Here is a 17,770-nt window from a genome sequence, read left to right on the forward strand (position 1 = left end):
ATACAGCAGGTGAAATAGGCATTGAACATGTCACCAATTTTTCAAGTAAATATATTTCTAAAGGTGCTATTGCCATGAAATTCTCACCAGATGTCAGTAGCAAACCAAACCATAGATGTCCATAAATTAAGTTATGTGTAATAATGAGAAATGACACAGTATTTCACAGTAAATGAAAAAGTATTGAACATGGTTACTGAAATGTAATTAATACTTTGTGCAAAAGCCTTTGTTGGTGATGCCAATTTTAAGATGCCTCCTGTATGGAAAAACTAGACGCATGCATTGCTCAGGTGTGATTTTGGCCCATTCTTCCACACAAACACTTTTCAAATTCTGAAGGTGCCATGGGCTCCTTCTATGAACTCTGAAATTTTCTATTGGATTCGGGTCAGGTGATTGGTTGGGCCATTCTAGCAGCTTTATTTTCTTTCTCTGTTACCAATTGAGAGTTTCCCTGGCTGTGTGCTTGGGATCATTGATTTGCTGAAATGTCCACCCTCATTTTATCTTCATCATCCTGGTAGATGGCAGCAGATTTTTTATCAAGAATGTCTCAGTACATTTATCCATTCATCCTTCCTTCTATTATATAAAATTTTCCAGTGCCATATGCTGAAAAACAGCCCCCCACCATGATGTTACAACCTCCAAACTTCACTGTTGGTATGGTGTTTTTGGGATGATATGCAGTGCCTTTTGATCTCCAACCATAGTGTGTATTATAGCATTCAAAGAGTTAAATTTTGTTCTCATCTGACCAGACTATATTCTCCCAGTATTTCACAGGCTTTTCTAATGTTGTTGAGCAAACTTTAAAAGTGCTTGAACATGCTTTTAGTTCAGCAATAGAGTCTTGCGTGGTGAGCGTTCATACACACCATGGAGGTTGAATGCATTACTTATAGTTTTCTTTGAACCAATTGTACCTGCTAATTCCTGGTCTTTCTATAGCTCTTAACAGGTGGTCCTTGGCTCTTGGGCAACTCTTCTGATTCTTTTCAGTCCTCTGTCTGAAACCTTGTGGAGAGGACTTGGTTGTGGTCAGTTTATGTTAAAATTATGTTCTTTCCCCTTCCGGATTATAGCCCCAATAGTGCTCACTGGAACCTTCAGTTAATTTAGAAATTCTGAAACCAATGTCATCAGTATGCTTTACAGCAATTAGGTTGCAAAAGTCTAGAGACAGCTCACTGGTTTTACCCATCATGAGATGTTTCTTGTGTGGCATCTTGCTAATGAGACACCTATTTATTGACCATCAGTTGAAGCAGATTATATTGTTTTTCACTAAGTGACAGGATTGCTTTCTAATTACTGATAGATTTCAGCTGTTTTCAAGACTTTGTATGGCTTTTGCACCTTTATTTCTTAATGTGTTCAATACCTTTTCCCTGTGTCGTTTCTCATTAATACATATAACTTAATTAATGGACAAATATGGTTCGATTACTTTGATTTTGTGGATTGGATGGGTTGTTACCGGTGAGAATTTCATGTCAATAGCACGTTTACAAATATATTACTTAGAAAATTGGTGACATGTTCAATACTTATTTCCCCTGCGGTATACAATAGGCCTGCATACAATTTGTATATACTAAATTATTTATTTCTATTTAAAATATGTAAACCGAGAAAGTCACACTTTATTGTAAATGTTACCAAAGCCATACAAAAATGCATAACGAATTTTCAATTACTATTCATATAATTTAAGTCGGAAAAGTGGTATTAAGCAAGAACGATTAACAAGAGAAATTAAAGGTAAGGGAGAAACAGTCAACAATAACAGAGTATAGGATTGCACTAAATATTGAAAATACTGAAATACTAATGTTTGAAAAGAATCTGATCTGCAGTATCTGGCAGTGGCCACTAAACAGTGTCAGTGAGCGGCAGTGTTCCACTCCGTACACTGTTTACATCCTGTGTCTGTTTAAGCAGCTGACTGGTGGAGGATAAGCCTTTTAAAGTGATATAAATGTATCCTCAATTAATTCAGCATCAAGAGAAACTAGTGTGGCGCCCCTGCGGGTCCAGTCAGCCAGAGGTGTGGTACCCTACTCTCAGGTTAGGAGAGAGTACTACCCGGGACCCACACACTCACATCCAACACCACATCACTCCAGTAGGGAAGGACGAGATTGCTCCTGAGGGAGAGCACAGTCCCTGTCCCTGTCTGGAGGGGGGAATAGGTAGAGGGGTGGGTGTAGGAATTAGTTTAGGGGAGCACTGAAGGAAGGACTGAAGGTAGAGGACACCACATAGAGTGGCAGTTGGTGACGTGGGACACATGACAGGTAGTATAAAAGGAAAGGTAGAAAGATCTAGAAAGGGAGTGAGTTAGTCAGTCAGAGCAGTTGGTGACAGGAGTCTTTCACAGGGAGTGAAGAGAGAAGACCGGAGCAGTGAGAGGCTCGAGAGACAGAGAAAGGATCTTAGATGCACGGGAAGTGCGGAGTCCACCCGTGCACCAAAATTAACGCCAACCGTGAAAGGATCACGTCGCAGTAGGGGACCAGCCCCAGACTAGTGGAGGACTGCAAGACTCAGCTAGCAAACCGGAGGCTGCGGTATCTCTAAGTGCCGTAACCAAAACCACAAACATTTGCTGAAAAGGTGGCCACATAGGACAATGGGACAGAGAGGACGTCACCCAAGAGAGCCCGCGGTCACTGGCTCGGGACACTGTGTGTGAGACGCAGGGCAGGAGGGTGAGAGCCAGCGCAGAGAGACGACCCGGGAAGGTACACAAGAAGGGGGTCCCGATCAAGTGCACCAAAGATATCTGAGAGTTGGCTGGATCACTTCCCGGAGGACACAGGACTTGGTGGGCTGTTATAACATGGCTAGCAGCTGTAACCAAGAGCACCGTAAAAACTGTGAGTAAAAACTTGAAGACTGCACCCCACTGTGTCCTTGACTTAATTGCTGCGTCACCTGCCTTGCACTACACCTCCAACATCAAAAATTACCTATTTAACTGCCCTGAGGCCTAGCTCTACCCGTGGAGAACTGAACCATCTCTGCTCATCACCAACGGCCCCAGTGGATCTGAACAGCAGTGGCGGCCACCTATAGCCACATAACACGGTTGGCATCACGAAACTTTATCCCTAAAACTTTATTCCCCTCTTTTCTAATTTATTGACCACACTGGGCCATGGACCGGGTCTCGCCACCCTGACTACCCCAATAGAACCGACCGCCCGGCTTCCGAGTACCCCATGGCCCCAGGGGGCACGTCAGTAGCAAAGAAGGAGTCTCCTGTATTTAACAGATTTGATGAAGTTGAAAACAGGTCTGCTATTTTGGGGTGATGAAACATCTTATTTTGCTGACTGCCTATTAAATAGTTCATTTTCTCTTTCATTTTGTGCTTACAAAGCGGAAACGAGATGCATAACAATGTACAACGAGACCAAGGAGTCTCCAGCATGTGAAAGAAAAATCAAACCAATATAATGCAACTAAACCGAGGAGTCTAAAAATAACGAGGGGCAGGAATTGATGCAAAGACACCCCTACAGTCCATGCCCAGAGAACCTTTGGTCTGATTTTTTCATACTGATTTATTTTTTCATTCACATGCTGTTATTGCATTGCATTGGTTATACTGGTATGCACTTTTTGTTATCTTAGTAGGTATTCATCTTTACAGGGTCCCAGGCTTCTTCTTACTTCATGTTTGTGTGGGGAAGGGTATCTGGGGCAGGAAACAACATGATTATCATTTGCTCTTATGCACTATTTTCAAAAGTTTTGTAATGTTTGGTTCTCCTTGTTATATTTTGAATAGAGGTTATTAATTTTTTCATTTATCTGGCATTTTTTATTTTTATTTTGTCCCTTCTTTTCTTTTCCTTGGCTCTATAGATAACGTTACTGGTATGGAGAACTTTATTTGCATTGGCATTTACGCTATTCATTTTTTGCTTGTCAAGCTTGGACTGAAGGCAGCACTTGCACAGAGAAAGCAAGCAATGTCAACCACCAAAGAGGGAGCTGTGAGTGTATACTAAACCATACAAGCACTCAGCACCTGAATTAACATACGGAAACATTTTGAGTTTACAGAGACAGTGAAAAATAATATAAAGAAATTATTTTAATTGGAGCTATGTCCTCTGGATTGCCAAACACCCATAAATTCCAGGACAGTCCATAAAAATAGGGTACTTTTTTGCCCTGTCTGTAAAGAAATTTAGCCTCTGATGGACCAAGCAATTTTTTGTTTATGCAGTTTCGTTTGATTTTCTCCTTATTCCAAGAGCCATAACTTTTTTATTTTTTTCTGGAAACATAGCCATATGAGGGCTTGCTTTGTGTGGAATGAGTTTTACTTTTGAATTACATCATTGATTTTTTCATATGATGTACTGCAAAGTGGAAAAAAAATTCCAAGTGTGGCAAAACAGCAAAAAATAGCACAATTCAGCAATTTTTTTACTTTATTTACAGCATTCATTTCACTGTAAAATTTGCCTAGCAATATCATTCACCAGGTCAGCATGATTATGGCGATGCCAAACATACTTAGTGTTTGTTTTATTTAAGTGGTGAAAATAAAATCTGAAATTTGTAAAGAAAAAAATGTTGTGTCATCATTTTCCAAGTGTCATAACTAGTGTTGAGCCACCCCCGTAGTGTTCGAGTTCGGTTCGGTTCGTCGAACACCCGTGTGTTCGCCGAACTGTTCGTCGAACTGTTCGTCGAACACCTTCGAACACCATTAAAACCAATGGCAGGCAAACAATAACACATAGAAACACATAGAAAACACCTTCAAAGGTGTCCAAAAGCTGACAAACTGCTCTGAAGACACAACTAACACATGGAAAAGTGACAAGTACATATAGTCATGCGAAAAGAAAAGAGGTGGAGGAGTAAAAGGAGGGGGAGACACAGATATAGGCATGTCATGCCCTTCTAAAATCCAAAAAGTGAGAAGCCGACACGTTCAGTCCGCTCCTGCCCGTGGCACCTCCGTGTCGCCGGGTTTGTGCCAGAGCCGCGGTGAACCTTGACGGCCAGCCCCCCTCTCCCAATACTGGTGCCTGTCCGCTGGTGGGTCGAGCGAGCCCCCCTGTGGTGGAGGCAGCTCTAAGCTTTTTAACTTAAATTGTCTCTCTAATTTGAATGAATACACTTTAAATCCATTTACAAGGATCTATTGGAGGGCAAGTCTCATGCCAGCAGCCGCGTAATTCCAGCTCCAGTAGCGTCCACTAAAGCTGCTGCAGTTAAAAAGCATTTATAAGGATCGAGCTCGGCTGTCCACCGTAAGGCATCCTACTGCCAGTCCCAGCCCCTATGCCTTGGGGTGCCTCCTGATGCTCTTCACTGAGTATCCCGTGGTCCCGAAGCATTTCCTTTGAAAAAATTAAGTGTCAAAACTACAGGTGGTGTAGCTTGCTTAACAGCCGGGATAATCCGCTGACTAGCAGACACTGCTACTAGGCACAAAGTATTTCCTGGACTAGATGCAGTTAAAACTTTGTAATTAGATACTCTCGTTGGATGCTGAGAAAGCATTCCATAGAGTCTCCTGGCACGCCATATATGATTCTCTTAAAAAGCTTGGGGTAGGGGTCTAGGGGACCCTTTTATAGCCAAAATCACGGCCCTGTATCGCAATACGTCACCTAGGCTGAAGATAAATGGAACTGTATTACCCTGAGGGCTCGGTTGCTACAGAGGTATTGCACCTCACCCAGAGGTGTGATATCTCACTCTCAGGTAAGGATGGAGTGTGGATCAGGACCCGACACCTGCATGCATTACACCACATTGCCGTGGGGCAGGGCGACCAATATGCCCCTGAGATGGGCACGACAGTCCCTGTCCCTGGCTGGAGTGGGGGGGAGGGAACACTGAGGAAGGGGAACCCTGTAGTGCAGGAGCAGGGAGGAAGCAGTTCCTGGGTGCATTGAGAAGGGAGTATAAAAGGTGGGCACCATCTTAGTTCAGTGCAGAGAAGTCTGAGCAGAAGTGGCAGGGAGCAGGGGCTCTGCATGAGCTCTGCTCCGGAGGCGGGCCTAGTAACAGAGGCCCAGGCCTGGAAGAGGGAGAAGGAAGGAAGAGGAGCGGAGAAGGCTCCAGGAACGAGGAACGAAGGGATCCCAGGGGTGCGGACGGGCGAGTCGCCACCGCATGCCCGAATCCACCTGCGTGGAGGGGTCAGGCCAAAGGGGGAGACCGGTCCCCGAAACTAGTGGAGGCAGGAAACGACCCTCAGCTAGAAACAGGAGGCTGTGACATTTTATGTGGCGCAGCCCCTCTCTACGCCCGCTAGGAAGGCACCACATAGGGTCAGGGAAACTGGCGCCAAGTTTACCAAGAGGAGGCCCGAGGCAGCCGGACAGAAGGGTTGGTAAGAAAGGCCAGACAAAGGACACACAAAGAGGGTCCTGTGAAGCGCTCCAAAGTTATCTGGGAGTTGTCTGAGCCCCTCACCTGGTGAGCACAGTACGACGTGGGCAGCCGTTACCTGCAGACGTGGTCTGGATAATAAAAACTGTGAGTAAAGGCCCTGGACTGCATCACTGACTCCGTGTCGTTACTGATGCTGCCCTGCACCATCACCCCCATCCTCCGCATACACTGCCCTGAGGCTATACTCCTCCCATGGGGAGTTATGCTACGCTCTGCTGCACCCACAACACCAGCCTCAGCGGTCTGCCCTGGAGCGGCGGTTCACTCTGACCGCAATCCACGGGTGGCGTAGTCGGACATTTAAACATCAAAACCACATAAATAGTTCCGCCACTGGTTTGACCGCCCTGAGCCACGGAACCGGGTCGCCGCCACGGAGACTACAACCACCAGCATCCAACAAAAAGGGTCCGGCTCCGGGTGTCCCAAGGCCCAGGGGGCGCGTCAGAACATTTTCATCACCTTTCACAATCACCAATGGGACAAGGCAGGGATGTTCTCTGTCCCCTCTCTTATACATCCTAATGACGGAGCACCTGCTCTCATCAATTCGCCATAACCCCAATATTAGGTGGATTGAGGTGGGAGGCACCGAGTACAAGTGCTCTCTATTTGCTGATGATGTCCTAGTATATATCACTCAATCACATATATCCATCCATGCTGTTATGGCTGAAATAGATCACTTTGTTACATGGTCAAATTTTAAAATCAATGCAGCGAAGTCTGAGGCCCTCGATGTCTCCCTCCCCAAATCCATATAGGATTCCATCCAGTCCAACCTTCCCTTTGCCTGGCCCTCACAGGGTATCAAATACTTAGGAATTCCTATTCATAGAGACCTCTCCCATCTATGTTATCTTAATTTTGGGCCCTTTATTGAACAACTCCATACAGACCACGGTTGGCAAGTTAGAACTGTAAGATTCACTACGTGAACCACTGGTGTTTTGTGGAAAAGCACATGTACACTGTGTTCCAAATTATTATGCAAAAAGTGTTTAGGAGTGATAAGGGAAGAATTTGTTTGTTTGTCAGTTAAACTCATTGATGGTGATGTGTGTCAGGGCTCTTTATATCACTGTAAGCAATTGCAGACACCTGTGCTAATTAGTTTGGCAGGTGTGTCCAATGAAAGGCAAGACTACTTAAGAAGGCTGTCTCACATTATTAAGCAGCCTACATTTTCTGCCAAAATGGGAAAGAAAAAGGATGTGTCGGCTGCTGAGAAGCAACAAATTGTGGAGTGTTTAGGTCAAGGCATGACTACAATCAACATTGTGCGATGATCAGGATGAAGTGTCTTGGCAATCAAGAAGTATGTAGCTGATTCACAGTACACACGTGTGCGTGCTGATAAGGGCAAATTGAGGACTCTTTTCTACAGGCAATTACGTCAGGTTAAAAGAGCAGCGGCAAAAAAGCCTTGTCATAGCAGCAGACAAGTTTTTGAAGCTTCTGGTGCCTCCAACGTCCCCCGAACAACAAGATGCAGGGTCCTTCAGAGGTTTGCAGCTGAGAATACGCCATCCTGTCGACATCCTCTATCCACTTCACACAAGCAGAAACGGCTCCAGTGGGCCAAACATTACATGAAGACTGATTTCAAAACTGTTTTGTTCACGGATGAGTGCCGTGCAGCGCTCGATGGTCCAGATGGATGGAGTGGAGGATGGCTGGTTGATGGACACCCCACGCAAACACGGCTACAGCGCCAACAAGGAGGAGGTGGAGTAATGTTTTGGGCTGGAATCATGGGGAGAGAGATTGTCGGCCCCTTTAGGATCCCTGAAGGCGCTAAAGATGAACTCCATAATGTATGTGGATTTTCTCAAACAGCACTTCCTGCCATGGTTCAAGAAGAAGAACCGTGTATTTCACAGCAAGATCATTTTTTTGCATGATAATGCACCATCTCATGCTGCACATAAAACATCTGCATCTCTGGCTGATATGGGCATAAAAGGGGACAAACTTATGGTGTGACCCCCATGCTCCCCTGACCTCTACCCCATTCAGAACCTCTGGAGCATCATTAAAAGGAGTGTCTATGATGGCGGGAGGCAGTTCACATCTAAGCAACAGCTCTGGGAGGGTATTCTGTCCTCATGCAAAATAATTGAAGCAGAAACCATCCAAAACCTGACAAATTCAATGGACGAGAGAGTTCAGAAGCTCCTTTCGAACAAGGGGTCCTATGTGAAAATGTAACAACACCTAGAATAAAGTTTTGAGTTGAAAACTGTTTGATTTCAGTTTCTAATAACCTGCTAATGCTTATAATTTCAAAAATGACCATTTTTTTGGTCTTTATTAAAATGAAAAGGTTAATCGAAAAGTTTGGGGGATTTAAGAGTGTGGCAACCCAGTAGTCATGATTACTTCGAATTCTGACAATATGAGGGTAATGTTACAGGTAGTGCAGCAAGAACGCACTTATGTGTCTTGCGCATCTCGGAGCCCCAAAATTATTTTCCGGGCTAGATGCAGCTAAAAATTATTATTAATTTTAAATCTGGTGGAGCTTAGTATAGATGGCCTAATAGGATCAGTGCTGCACACTGCTACAAAGCCCAAATTATTTTCCAGCCAAGATACAGATAAACATGATTAGTAATTTTAAATCTGGTGGAGCTTATTATAGATGGCCTAATAGAATCAGTGCTGCACACTGCTACAAAGCCCAAATTATTTTCCAGCCAAGATACAGATAAACATGATTAGTAATTTGAAAGCTTAAATCGGTTGGTAGGGTGATTTTAACCAATCATTCATCTTTTACTCTCCCCAGGATGACACAGGGGTAGAAAAGTCGTTTCGGATCCATGATTTGTTCATCTTTATGAACGTGAGTCTGGCTACATTATCAGTGGAGAGCCGCGTGCGCTTATCTGTCAGCACACCACCAGCAGCGCTGAACACACGTTCAGACAGAACGCTGGCTGCGGGGCATGACAAGATCTCCAAGGCGTAAGTGGCTAGCTCCAGCCATTTATCCAGATTGGAAGCCCAAAAAGAGCAAGGGTCCAGTGACACAGTCATGGCTTCAATGTTTACTTGGAGATACTCCTGTACCATCGTCTCTAGGCGTTGACTATGTGTCAGACTTCTTGTCTCCTGTGGCCTTGCAAAGGATGGGCTAAAAAAGTGGTGAAATGATTCCGCAAAATTGATGTTACCAGCAGATACTGTGGTTCTGTTATGGTTTGAGTGCTGAACACTTGACCCACGGTTGGCAAGTTGGAACTGTGAGATTCACTACGTGCACCACTGGTGTTTTGTGGAAAAGCACATGTAAGATTCTGCAACAGTCTCTGCTGATACTCCTGCATGCGTGCATCCCTTTCTATGGCACGAATAATTTCTGCAAATTTAATTTTGTACCGGGGATCTAACAGTGTGGCAACCCAGTAGTCAGGATTATTTCTAATTCTCCCAATTCGAGGGTCATGTTGCAGGTAGTGCAGCAAGAAGGCACTCATGTGTGTTGCGCATCCAGGAGCACCAAGTCCCTGTTGTGTTGGTGGCGAGGTAACAATCATGCTTCCTTCCTCTGTCCTCTCCCCCCAACCTCGCACAACAGAAATGTGATCAAGGTCTCCCTCATCTGATGAGTCTTCCATCAGTTCGTCCTCCACTTCTTCCTGGGCTCCTGCACCTTCCTCACTAGTTTGGCTGCTACCATGCGCCCTGGTAAAACCATCTCCCCCACCCTCACATGCCTGCCGCCTTGGTGCTGCCGACTGTCTGGACCTTGCAGATGTTAGCCCTTCCGCATACAACTCCTCCTCCTCTACTTCCTCCACCTCCTCTTGTCCCACGACCTGACTCCGAATTCTGTTTAACATGTGCTCCAGCATGTAAATCACCGGAATAGTCATGCTGATAATGGCATCGTCAGCACTAAACATCTTCGTTGCCATTTCAAAACTGTGCAGAAGGGTGCATAGGTCCCTGATCTGAGACCACTCCTCCAGCGTGATTTGCCCCACATCTGGATCTCGTTGGCCCAGGCTATACGTCAGAACGTATTGCACCAGGGCTTGTCGGTGCTGCCACAGTCGCTGCAACATGTGCAGAGTTGAATTCCACCGGGTAGGCACATCGCATTTTAGCCGGTGAAGTGGCAGGCCCAACGACTTCTGTAGAGATGTAAGTCGCTGAGCTGCAGGATGCGAACGGCGGAAGTGAGCACACAGCGACCGTGCCCTCTGCAGAAGGCCATCTAGTCTGGGATAGTGGGCTAAAAATTGCTGGACAACCAGGTTCAACACGTGAGCCATACAAGGCACGTGTGTGACATTGCCCCGGCGAAGGGCCGCACCCAGGTTTGCAGCATTGTCGCACACGGCCTTCCCTGGTTTCAGGTCCAGTGGAGACAACCATTCATGAAATTGGTTCTCCAGAGCTGACCACAACTCCTCAGCTGTGTGACTCACATTTCCGAGACATTTCAAAGTAAAAACCGCCTGATGACGTTGAGCCCTACTGCCAGCATAGTAAGGAGGTGTGCAGGATCCCTTCTGCGCAGTTAGAAAGCTTGTGGCATGACCAGACAGGCTTTGAGTGCAGGTGGAAGACCGAGAGGAGGTTGAGGAGGCAGAAGCAGTGGAGGAACTTTGACATAAAGAGGATTGACGCACAACTCGTGGGGACGGCAAGACTTGGACATCAGCCCCTTGTCCTGCTGTCACCATAGTTACCCAGTGCCCAGTCAGCGACATGTAACGCCCCTGTCCATGCCTACTCGTCCAAGTGTCTGTGGTGAAATGCACCCTGTCACACACAGAGTTTCTCAAAGAAGCGGTGATGTTGTGTGCGACATGCTGGTCGAGCGCAGGCACACCTTTCTTTGAGAAGTAGTGCCGACTGGGCATCTGGTACTGGGGCACTGCGACGGACATAAGGTCTCGAAAATCTTCTGTGTCCACCAGGTGGAAAGGCAGCATTTCTGTAGCCAAGAGCTTGCAGATGGTGAAATTCAACCTCTTAGCTTTCTCATGGCTAGGAGGAAATGGTCTTTTACTTGTCCACATCTGAGGGACCGAAGGCTGGCTATTGTGCTTAAACGGGGTTGATAAGGGTGTCCCCGGCAAACTGCTGGTCTGTGAGGAAGATGCAGGTGGACATGTTAGGTTGCCTTGATCCAAAGGTGGTGCTATCGATGTCGGACAGCGCTCAACACCAGCTGGTGTTACCACCTCCAAAGAAAATGATGACCTGCCAATCACGCTGGCTGTTGCGGGTAAAGAGGTGGCAGGTCTGCGCCCCAAAACAGGTCTGACTGCTGTCCCCCCAGTCACAGAGGATGAAGAGGCCGCGGATGCACAAGATATGGCAGACGGTGGATGGCCCGGCCGGCTAGGCCACATTGTAGCACACTGAGCTTCCCACTGCAACTTATGCTTCATGTCCATGTGCCGGTTCATGCATGAAGTACTCAAACTATGTATTTTTTGGCCTCTACTTAGCTTTTGCTGACAAATGTTACAGATAACACGAGTTGGGTCATCTTTATCGATCTGAAAAAATGCCCAGGCTATGCAAGGCTTAGCACCCATGTGACCTGAAGAGCCACCACGATTTGTGGTGAGAGGCAGAGTTGTGTTTGAGGATGCAGTTGTTGACATGCTTCCAGTACTACGTCTCTGTCCAGGAAGGCGCAACCTGACCTCGTCGTCACTAGCATCTTCCTCCACCTCCTCTGCTGACCTCATCTCTTGGCTGACTGTGGGTTGACAGTAAGTGGGATCTCCAACCTCATCATCATCACCCTGTGCGTTATCACACCCGTCGTCCCAAGAGCCAACCTGTTCCTGCCCTGACAAAAAACTAAAGTTGTCGCTCCAATCAGGTATTTGAGTGTCATCATCGTCTTCCTCATTGTCTCCACCAACAGGAGTTACAGTTTGGGAATGAGGGTCTACATTATGGTCAGAACCTTCTGCGTCTGGTCCTGGATCCGACTCATAAAGATTCTGGGCATCAGTGCAGATCATTTCCTCGTCTGGATTCACAGAAGCGCTGGAGTCGACCTCTGATTCCCAGGCTATAGTATGAATAAACAGCTCTGCAGACTCAACCATCTGTTCTACCTCATACTCAGACGGGCAGCTGGAGATTTGGGAGCTGTGAGGAAGCAAGTGCGATTGGGGTGACACCTTTGAGGACTGGAGTATTTGTGATGTTGAAGTTGATGTGGAGGAGAGCCCACTTAAAGGAGCACTTGATATCCGTTGAAGCACCTGCTGTTTTTGTGCCTCATCTGGAATTTGTAGCGATTGGCGTGGCCGTAAGAAAGGAATCTTATCACATTGTCCGCTAAAAGAAGTAGACATTTTAGTTTGGCTGGAAGATGGTCTTTCTTCTGCAGATGTTACTGTTGCTTTAACACCTACCCCACGGACACAACCTTTTTTCCCCTTCCCAACACGCCTATTCCTCTTTCCACCAGCAGCAGGCCTTTTTCCACTCATTTTGGTGGTTAACTAATTCACAACTCTGGAGTTGTTTGCACAAAAAAACAATGGATGGGAACCGAGCAGAGCTGAGTGGCCAAACTGTGGTATTAGGCCAAAACTATTGGCTGGGTTAGATGCAGAAAAAAATTATATTCAATTTGCAACCTGATGGAGGTCAGTATAGATGGAGTAATAGAACAAGTCCCACACACAGCTAGAAGCCCAAATATTTTTTCAGAGGTAGATGCAGATAAAAATTATTTTTAATTTGCAACCTGATGGAGGTCAGTATAGATGGACTAATAGAGAAAGTCCCAAACACTGCTAGAAGGCCAAATATTTTTTCAGAGCTAGATGCAGAAAAAAAATTATATTCAGTTTGCAACCTGATGGAGGTCTGTATAGATGGATTAATAGAACAAGTCCCACACACAGCTGGAAGCCCAATATTTTTTCAGAGGTAGATGCAGAAAAAAATATATTCAGTTTGCAACCTGATGGAGGTCAGTACAGATGGACTAATACAACAAGTCCCACACACAGCTAGAAGCCCAATATTTTTTCAGAGCTAGATGCAGAAAAAAATTGTATTCAATTTGCAACCTGATGGAGGTCAGTATAGATGGAGTAATAGAACAAGTCCCACACACAGCTAGAAGCCCAAATATTTTTTCAGAGCTAGATGCAGATAAAAATTATTTTTAATTTGCAACCTGATGGAGGTCAGTATAGATGGACTAATAGAGAATGTCCCACACACTGCTAGAAGGCCAAATATTTTTTCAGAGCTAGATGCAGAAAAAAATTATATTCAGTTTGCAACCTGATGGAGGTCAGTATAGATGGACTAATAGAGAAAGTCCCACACACTGCTAGAAGGCCAAATATTTTTTCAGAGCTAGATGCAGAAAAAAATTATATTCAGTTTGCAACCTGATGGAGGTCAGTATACATGGACTAATAGAGAAAGTCCCACACACTGCTAGAAGGCCAAATATTTTTTCAGAGCTATATGCAGATATAAATTATTTTTAATTTGCAACCTGATGGGGGTCAGTATAGATGGACTAATAGAGAAAGTCCCACACACTGCTAGAAGGCCAAATATTTTTTCAGAGCTAGATGCAGAAAAAAATTATATTCAGTTTGCAACCTGATGGAGGTCAGTATAGATGGACTAATAGAACAAGTCCCACACACAGCTAGAAGGCCAAATATTTTTTCAGAGGTAGATGCAGATAAAAATTATTTTGAATTTGCAGCCTGATGGAGGTCAGTATAGATGGACTAATAGAGAAAGTTCCACACACTGCTAGAAGGCCAAATATTTTTTCAGAGCTAGATGCAGATATAAATTATTTTTAATTTGCAATCTGATGGAGGTCAGTATAGATGGACTAATAGAGAAAGTCCCACACACTGCTAGAAGGCCAGATATTTTTTCAGAGCTAGATGCAGAAAAAAATTATATTCAGTTTGCAACCTGATGGAGGTCAGTATAGATGGACTAAGAGAGAAAGTCCCACACACTGCTAGAAGGCCAAATATTTTTTCAGAGCTAGATGCAGAAAAAAATTATATTCAGTTTGCAACCTGATGGAGGTCAGTATAGATGAACAAATAGAACAAGTCCCACACACAGCTAGAAGCCCAAATATTTTTTCAGAGCTAGATGCAGAAAAAAAATATATTCAGTTTGCAACCTGATGGAGGTCAGTATAGATGGACTAATAGAGAAAGTCCCACACACTGCTAGAAGGCCAAATATTTTTTCAGAGCTATATGCAGATATAAATTATTTTTAATTTGCAACCTGATGGAGGTCAGTATAGATGGACTAATAGAGAAAGTCCCACACACTGCTAGAAGGCCAAATATTTTTTCAGAGCTAGATGCAGAAAAAAATTATATTCAGTTTGCAACCTGATGGAGGTCAGTATAGATGGACAAATAGAACAAGTCCCACACACAGCTAGAAGGCCAAATATTTTTTCAGAGGTAGATGTAGATAAAAATTATTTTGAATTTGCAGCCTGATGGAGATCGGTCAGTATAGATGGACTAATAGAGAAAGTTCCACACACTGCTAGAAGGCCAAATATTTTTTCAGAGCTAGATGCAGAAAAAAATTATATTCAGTTTGCAACCTGATGGAGGTCAGTATAGATGGACTAAGAGAGAAAGTCCCACACACTGCTAGAAGACCAAATATTTTTTCAGAGCTAGATGCAGAAAAAATTATATTCAGTTTGCAACCTGATGGAGGTCAGTATAGATGGACAAATAGAACAAGTCCCACACACAGCTAGAAGCCCAAATATTTTTTCAGAGGTAGATGCAGAAAAAAATTATATTCAGTTTGCAACCTGATGGAGGTCTGTATAGATGGATTAATAGAACAAGTCCCACACACAGCTAGAAGCCCAAATATTTTTTCAGAGGTAGATGCAGAAAAAAATTATATTCAGTTTGCAACCTGATGGAGGTCTGTATAGATGGATTAATAGAACAAGTCCCACACACAGCTAGAAGCCCAATATTTTTTCAGAGGTAGATGCAGAAAAAAAATATATTCAGTTTGTAACCTGATGGAGGTCAGTATAGATGGACTAATAGAGAAAGTCCCACACACTGCTAGAAGGCCAAATATTTTTTCAGAGCTAGATGCAGATATAAATTATTTTTAATTTGCAACCTGATGGAGGTCAGTATAGATGGACTAATAGAGAAAGTCCCACACACTGCTAGAAGGCCAAATATTTTTTCAGAGCTAGATGCAGACAAAAAATTATTTTGAATTTGCAACCTGATGGAGGTCAGTATAGATGGACTAATAGAGAAAGTCCCACACACTGCTAGAAGGCCAAATATTTTTTCAGAGCTAGATGCAGATAAAAATTATTTTTAATTTGCAACCTGATGGAGGTCAGTATAGATGGACTAATAGAGAAAGTCCCACACACTGCTAGAAGGCGAAATATTTTTTCAGAGCTAGATGCAGAAAAAAATTATATTCAGTTTGCAACCTGATGGAGGTCAGTATAGATGGACTAATAGAACAAGTCCCACACACAGCTAGAAGGCCAAATATTTTTTCAGAGGTAGATGCAGATAAAAATTATTTTTAATTTGCAGCCTGATGGAGGTCAGTATAGATGGACTAATAGAGAGTCCCACACACTGCTAGAAGGCCAAATATTTTTTCAGAGCTAGATGCAGACAAAAAATTATTTTTAATTTGCAACCTGATGGAGGTCAGTATAGATGGACTAATAGAGAAAGTCCCACACACTGCTAGAAGGCCAAATATTTTTTCAGAGCTAGATGCAGACAAAAAATTATTTTTAATTTGCAACCTGATGGAGGTCAGTATAGATGGACTAATAGAATGATGCTATGCCCAAAAGATTTTACTTCACTAGGTGCAGTAAAAAAATTGGTATTCTATACACAGGTGGTATATCTTGCAACACAGATAGGCTACTCCACTGACTAACACACTCTGCAATAGGCCAAAAAGGATTAGCTTTGCTAGATTCAGCCAAATGCTGTGAAAAAAACTTGCGCAGCACTGGCACAGACCTGCCTGGCAAAAACTGATAGGAACTGATGTAACCTAGTCCTGAAAAGGACTCCAATTACAATTAGTCTTTACTCCCACAATCTATCTATTTAAGAGCACAGACCTGCCTGATAAAAGTCGTAGGAAATGCTGTAACCTAGTCCTTAAAAGGACTGCAATCACAACTATTCCCTACTCCCAAGCTATCTGTAGATTTGTGCGAAAATTGGCTTGAAATTAACAAGGTATAGCGCACACAGCAACAGCGGTGCCGTCTAACACGCAGCTGCAGCAGTGAGAAAATGGTGGCGACGGGGAAAATGGCTTGGTCTTATAGGGCAAGGACATGTGACATACACTGCCAATGACACATGCCCTTGCTTGTGTGAAAAAAAGCACTTCGCTCCGTGTGTGCGCTGCTGATAGGCTGACAAATTGCACCTCCCCACTGTAAATGCGGGAAAGAGAAAAAAAAATGGAGATCTTCATTATTCCTGCAGAGATCCATCCCCTGCCCCTCCCCCCACCCCGCTGTACACTCAAACTGCGTATTAACATTAATTTTCATCATTACTGAGAAAAAATCCAGTTATGATTTTGGTGCACGAACAGTTATGGAACATAACCTCGAACAGCCGAATTTTTCTCAAATCGTTCGTGTTCGCCGAACGGCTCGAACACCGCCCAAAACAGCTCGAATTTGAGATTGGCGAACAGTTCGAGTAGAACAATGCTCATCTCTAGTCATAACGTTTTCCATTTTCAAGATATGGGGCTGTGTGAGGGCTTTTATTGCACCCCAATCCAGTGTTTTTATTTATATAATTTTACAGTAGATACATTTTTTGTGTTGTTGTGGCAGCCAAAAACACACAATTCTGGTGTTTTGATCTTTTTCCTCACTATACTACTTACCAAATGGATGAATTCATATTATAGGTTGATGGATCGGACTTTTACGAACGTAGTGATATCAAATATGTTTATATTTTTTTAAAAAAAATGTTTCCTAATTTTTAATGAGTGAAAAGGGGGTGATTTGAATTTTTATATATTTTTTTAGGTTTTTCATGTTTTTGAAAACTTTTTTTACTTTTCACTGTATTTTGAAGTCCTCCTTAGAATACTTGAACCTGCGATCATCCGATTGCTTGCACTATACACAGCAATACCACAATGTTGCGCTACATAGCAAAACTTAAGGTCTCCTATGAACACCAGTCATGGGCTAGCTTACTTTCACAGGAGAGCTGTGATGACAGGAACAGGGGTCTTCAACAGACCCTTGACTGTCATGGCAACCCATCGG

At 43.9% G+C, this 17,770-nt stretch overlaps 1 protein-coding gene across 1 annotated transcript in view; it reads right to left on the reverse strand.

Moving 5' to 3' along the window:
- The window catches only part of CNTNAP4 (contactin associated protein family member 4), a 636,367-nt gene that overhangs the window by 178,615 nt on the left and 439,982 nt on the right, over window positions 1–17,770 (reverse strand). The window lies entirely within an intron of this gene.

Source organism: Phyllobates terribilis, unplaced genomic scaffold (genome assembly GCF_046119375.1).
Source record: "Phyllobates terribilis strain yellow unplaced genomic scaffold, ASM4611937v1 Scaffold_1__5_contigs__length_1240528914, whole genome shotgun sequence".
NCBI classification, from domain to species: Eukaryota; Metazoa; Chordata; class Amphibia; order Anura; family Dendrobatidae; genus Phyllobates; species Phyllobates terribilis.